At 42.1% G+C, this 6,418-nt stretch overlaps 1 protein-coding gene across 1 annotated transcript in view; it reads right to left on the bottom strand.

Annotated features, from left to right (window-relative positions):
• Positions 1–6,418, bottom strand: part of FBXO45 (F-box protein 45) — a 19,385-nt gene that overhangs the window by 11,466 nt on the left and 1,501 nt on the right. The window lies entirely within an intron of this gene.

Here is a 6,418-nt window from a genome sequence, read left to right as displayed (position 1 = left end):
AGACAGGGTTTCACCATATTGGCCAGGCTGGTTTCAAACTCCTGGCATCAGGTGATCTGCCCACCTCGGCTTCCCCAAGTGCTGAGATTACAGGTGTGAGCCACCACACCCGGCCTCTCTTCCTCAAGCTTCTATGACATCTTCCTGGGACTGATCCTCTATTGTTTTCTTTTTTTTGGTGACTACCCTTCCTCTGTCCCCACCAAATTCTCCAAACTCAGTTCTCATCTCTCTATCTGAATTATTTCCAGACCTGTCTTTCTAAAACAGCACCTTTAGTACATCTCATCCCAGTTCTACAACATTTGGTAGTTCTATACTTAGTACCATTATCAATTGTAAATTCTTCTGTCTGGCTTTCAAAGCCCTCCAAATCTGATTCTTCCTATTTCTCTTTCTACCTTGATGTTGTTCTTCTTGCTTATAGTATTATATGTGCTTTCTTCTTCCACATATCCTCTAAGACCACCTCTATTAAGCTATTCTTAGCCAGGGCCACCCAATTCCCTTTGTTTCTCTCTCTCCTGAGTGCCTATCCACCACTTTATGTACCACATAACTACTTAGTAGCTCTTATTTTCTAACAAATCTTTAATCATTGATTCTAGTAAAAAATAATTTGCAAAAAAAAATCTAATCTAAATTGATCAAACCTCTATAGGAAATAGAGGACAGAAGAACATGTCAAGCAACACCATGGGAATGAAATCAGCAAAATCCAGGCTGAGAGTAAACAACCTGGTTTCCTAAACAAAGAAGACGGGAGGTAGGGGAGATGGTGAGTGAATATGTAGACTAAAATAGTCTACATATCAACCTTTGCCATGGGAACCTTAAACAGATCTTGATTATATAAAATATAAGTTTAAAATGAACATTTAACATTTATGAGACAAGTGGCAATTTGAATGCTGCATTTCTGATATTAAGGAATTTTATGTAAATTTATTTTTAGATGTGATAACAATATTGTGATTATGTTAAGTGTCTCTATTTTTGAGAAACAGAAACAGATACTGGAAACTTCATATAAAATGGGAAAATAGGCTATGTGCGGTGGCTCACGCCTATAACCTCAGCACTTTTGGAGGCCAAGGCAGGCAGATCACGAGGTCAAGATATCAAGACCATCATGGTCAAGATGGTGAAACCTTGTCTCTACTAAAAATACAAAAATTAGCTGGGCATGATGGTGCATGCCTGTAGTCCCAGCTACTCAGGAGGCTGAGGCAGGAGTACTGCTTGAAGCCAGGAGGCAGAGGTTGTAGTGAGCCGAGATCGTCACTGCACTCCAGCCTGAGACAGAGTGAGACTGAGTCTCAAAAGAAAGAAAGAAATGGGGACAGGACACAGTGGCTCATGCCTGTAATCCCAGCACTCTGGGAGCCTGAGGCGGGTGGATCATGAGGTCAGGAATTCGAGACCAGCTTGGCCAATACGGTGAAACCCTGTCTCTACTAAAAAATACAAAAATTAGCTGGGCGTACTAGTGCATGCCTGTAGTCCCAGCTACTTGGAGGCTGAGGCGAAAGAATCGCTTGAACCTGGGAGGCGGAATTACAGTGAGCCGAGATTGCACCACTGCACTCTAGCCTGAGTGACAGAGTGAGACTGCCTAAAACAAAAGGAAAATAAAGACCAAATTAATAAATAAAAACAATCCGGCCGGGTGCGGTGGCTCACGCCTGTAATCCCAGCACTTCGGGAGGCCGAGGCGGGTGGATCACGAGGTCAAGAGATCGAGACCATCCTGGTCAACATGGTGAAACCCCGTCTCTACTAAAAATACAAAAAATTAGCTAGGCATGGTGGCGCGTGCCTGTAATCCCAGCTACTCAGGAGGCTGAGGCAGGAGAGTTGCCTGAACCCAGGAGGCGGAGGTTGTGGTGAGCCGAGATCGCGCCATTGCACTCCAGCCTGGGTAACAAGAGCAAAACTCTGTCTCAAAAAAAAACAAAAAAACAAACAAACAAACAAAAAAAAACAATCCATAGCCTCACAGCCCCATGCACAACCTGGATTTTGTTATAGCAAACAGCATTAAGATCTAGCTTAAATTTTTTTTTTTTTTTTTTTTTTGATCTAGCTTAAAATTTAAGTCTGAACTTTAGAGGATTCTCATCAGATGCCAAGTATGACTGAAATAATTAATGCTATGTGGTGACATGTAAAACACGAACTTAAGAAAAACACTAAACAGATTAACAAACTCCACTTTCCTGTTTTGTGCTGTCCTAAACCTGCCCCCTGTCCCTCTCTGTTACCCAGGCTCCTGGGAAGTTCCATTTGATGCCTCCATCTTCCTCATCTCATTCACCCAGTCACCTGTCTACCTATGCATAGTTTTCTACAACAGCTCTCCAGTCATCCCCTTCTCTCCTCTACATACCTGTTCAGGTCCTAAGTATCTCTAGTATAGGCACTAACCCCCGCCCTCTCCAACTAATCTAGTCTAGTCTTTTTAAAGTACAGCCTTTATTTTGTCCCTCTCCTATTAAAATTTCTATGGTTTCCAACTGTAGAACAAAACCCAAACTATAGACGAAAGGCTACATTTCAAGGCCCTCCATGATATATCTAGTCCCATGATATATCTTTACAATATTTCCCACTATTTCCTTTCATTCAATCTAACTATAATATTTTATATCTTTAGCCCGGATCTCTCCTCTAAGCTCCAACCTGCAACAGCTGCCTATTTGAAATCTCTGTCTCAAAAATACTGTAAATGCCACTCTCCCAAAACTGAACTCTGCCATTCCTTCAAACCCTACCCTATTAGCCTGAGCAACACAGTGAGACCACATCTCTATAAAAAAAAAATTAAAAATTAGCTGGGCATGGTGCCACATGCCTGTAGTTCCAGCTACACAGGAAGCTGAAGCGGGAGGATTGCTTGAGCCTAGGAGTTCAAGGCCACAGTGAGCTATGATCAGTCCACTGCACTACAGCTAGGGCAACAGAAAAAGACCTCGTCTCCAAAAAAAAAAAAGGAAAAAAAATCTAGATCAAATGATCTCTGCATTATGTGAGCCAAATACTAGATGTCATCCTTACCACCCTGTTCCTCATCCCTATTTCAAATCTATTGCCAAGTTCTGCAGATTGTACTTACTAAATCTGTCCATTTCTATCTCCTCCACTACCTATTTCCTAATGGATCTACCATACTTCTAAGGTCTCCTTCCAACCTGTTCTCCATACTAAAGTCAGGAATAATCTCTTAAAATGCAAAATAATTATATAACCAATCCCCACACCTTAAATACTTTTTGCTTACAACTCAAAATGTTTTCCCTATGTTTTGGCCCCAGCCCACTACCTCATCTTATCTTAAACCAGCATCACTTTTGTTCTCTGTGCTCCAGCCACACTGACGTATTTTCTGTCCCTCATACTCATCAGGTTCCCTCCTGGAAGGCCGTTCTCTCTCCCCTTGGCCTATTTATCATCCTTCATGTCTCAGTACATGGATCACTTCCTCTGAGAAAGCCTACCCTGACCTCTCTACCTAGATCAAATCCTCCACTACTGACAATCAGAGCACTAGGTATCTTTCCCTCATACTACTTACCAGATGTGGCTTTACATCTGTGTGACTATTTGATTAATATCCATTTCCCCAGTAGACTGGACGCTCATACTACTTACCAGATGTGGTTTTACATCTGTGTAATTTTTTGATTAATATATATTTCTTGGCCAGGCGTGGTGGCTCACGCTTGTAATCCAGCACTTTGTGAGGCCCAAGTAGGAGGATCATGAGGTCAGGAGTTCAAGACCAGCCTGGTCAACAGACTGAAACCCTGTCTCTACTACAAATACAAAAATGAGCTGGGTGTGGTGGTGAGCGCCTGTAATCCCAGCTACTCCGGAGGCTGAAGCAGGAGGTGGAGGTTGCGGTGAGCCGAGATCACACCACTGCACTCCAGCTTGGGCGACAGAGCTAGGCTCCAGCTCAAAAAAATAAAAATCCATTTCCCCACTAGACAGTAAGCTCCATAAGGCAAGGCATCCATAAGAGTCTGTGTCTGCCAGGTGCAGTGGCTCACACCTGTAATCCCAACACTTTGGGAGGCTGAGGTGGGCGGATCATCTGAGGTCAGGAGTTTGAGACCAGCCTACTCGGGTGGCTGCGGCAGGAGAATCACTTGAACTCGGGAGCAGAGGTTGCAGTAAGCTGAGATCGCACCACCGCACTCCAGTCTGGGTGACAGAGAGAAACTCTGTCTCATAAAAAGAGACTGTGTCCGTTTTATTTGCCATTGCAACTGCAAAACTGAGCATAGTGCCTGGTACTCATTGTTTTAAAATAAAAATGTATGTTGTACAAACCCTTTACTTTCCTCTTGTCTTGCTTCTGTTCAGAGTACTTCCTCTTCCTAAAATATTCAACTCCTCCTCATCTTTAAAATTCAGCTCAAATATAACCTCAACCTCAAATCTTCTCCAATCCTCCACTCAATTTGTAAATTTCTCCTTTCACTGAACTTCTAGTATATATATATATTTTTTTTTTGAGACGGAGTCTCTCTCACTCTCTGACCCAGGCTGGAGTGCTATGGCATCGTCTCGGCTCACTGCAATCTCCGCCTCCTGGGTTCAAGTGATTATCATGCCTCAGCCTCCCAAGTAGCTGGGACTACAGGCGCATGCCACCACACCCAGTTAATTTCTGTATTTTTAGTAGAGACGGGGTTTCACTATGTTGGCCAGGCTGGTATTGAACTCTTGACCTCATGATCCGCCCACCTTGGACTCCCAAAGTGCTGGGATTACAGGCATGAGCCACTATATCCAGCCAACTTCTAGTAAGTATACTTTTAAAAAATGTCTGTAACAGTAAGAAGCAATTTCTACCATACATTAATAGTTATTTCCATAATTTTTTCTCCCCTACTAGATTAAAGACTTTCCTACTAGCCTATTTGACTCCTTTTGAATTAATCTTTTACCCTCAAAACATTCAAGAAAAGTCCTACAATGTCTGAATGAACATGTGATTAGTACAAGTCTACAAGGCCTATGATGCACATAGTAGAAAGGCCAAGTATTAAAAACTTTAGAAACCTAAAATATCTCTGGAAGGATACAAAAGAAATAAATAGTAAGACAGACTGCATACATGGAGAGGAATTGGGTAGCTGGGAGACAAGGATGAAAGGAAAACATTTTGCTGGATATCATTTTGCTTCTATGGAAGCTTGACTCACATGGACACATGATGTATTTATTACACAACATAAATCTTGAATCATGTGAACATTTCTATTACAAGTCAATTAACAAAACAATAACAACTCCTAGTTTAGACTGAGTGCAGCGGCTTCTGCCTGTAACCCCAGCACTTTGGGAGGCTGAGGCGGGAAGATCGCCTGAGCCCAGGAGTTTGAGACCAGCCTGGGCAACAAGGTGAGACCCCTTATCTGTAAAAAATAAAGACTTAGCTGGTGTGGTGACACGTGCCTGTAGTTCCAGCTACTCGGGAGGATAAGCTAACAAGGATCACTTGAGCTCAGGAGATCGAGGCTGCAGTACACTACGATTGTGCCACTACACTCCAGCCTGGGCGACAGAGTGAGACCCTGTTTTAAAAACAACAACAAAAACTCCTAGTTTAAACCAAGTAAAAACAATAAACTTTATGGAAAAATAAAATCTAAATAAAATTTATAAAACCTACACATTTCTCAAAGTAGGACAAAATTCCAATCTTCTGCACTCACCTATATAAATTAAAACCAGTATCCACTGAATAGCTACCATGCGCAAATAGTCCTATTATTGTTATCTTGCTTAATAGAAAAACTTTATAGTTGGCAATGTCCCTTATCTTTTATAACGAAAACTGGTATTACTATAACATGCTTCACATGAAAAAAAAAATTTACTTCTTACTCTGACCCCTGTTGGCAAGCTAGCATTAAAAAGGGATGTTGGCCCAGAGCAGTGGCTCACGCCTGTAATCCCAACCCGTTGGGAGGCCAAGGCGGGAGGATCATAAGAGGTCGGGAGTTCGAGACCAGCCTGACCAACAAGGAGAAACCCCATCTCTATTAAAAATACAAAATTAGCCAGGCGTGGTAGCACATGCCTGTAATCCCAGCTACTAGGGAGGCTGAGGCAGGAGAATCACTTGAACCTGGGAGGCGGAGGTTGCAGTAAGCCAAGATCGTGCCAATGTACTCTAGCCTGGACAACAACAGCAAAACGCCGTCTCAAAAAAAAAAAAAAAAAGAAAAAAAAAAGATGTTATCCTTTGCTTTAGTTACTAATGTATTTATTATGTTTACTACATTGCAATCAGATTTTATCTTCTCTTATATATGATCTTGGTTGAATGCTATACTGAATACCTCTTAACCATTCAACTGAACCCAAGACCAAGACCCTTTGTTTATATGGCCCGAGAATCCTT

Source organism: Cebus imitator, unplaced genomic scaffold (assembly GCF_001604975.1).
Source record: "Cebus imitator isolate Cc_AM_T3 unplaced genomic scaffold, Cebus_imitator-1.0 Scaffold0, whole genome shotgun sequence".
Taxonomy (NCBI): domain Eukaryota; kingdom Metazoa; phylum Chordata; class Mammalia; order Primates; family Cebidae; genus Cebus; species Cebus imitator.
Note: the sequence above shows the minus strand (reverse complement) of the source record. Positions and strands in the feature narration are given on the sequence as shown.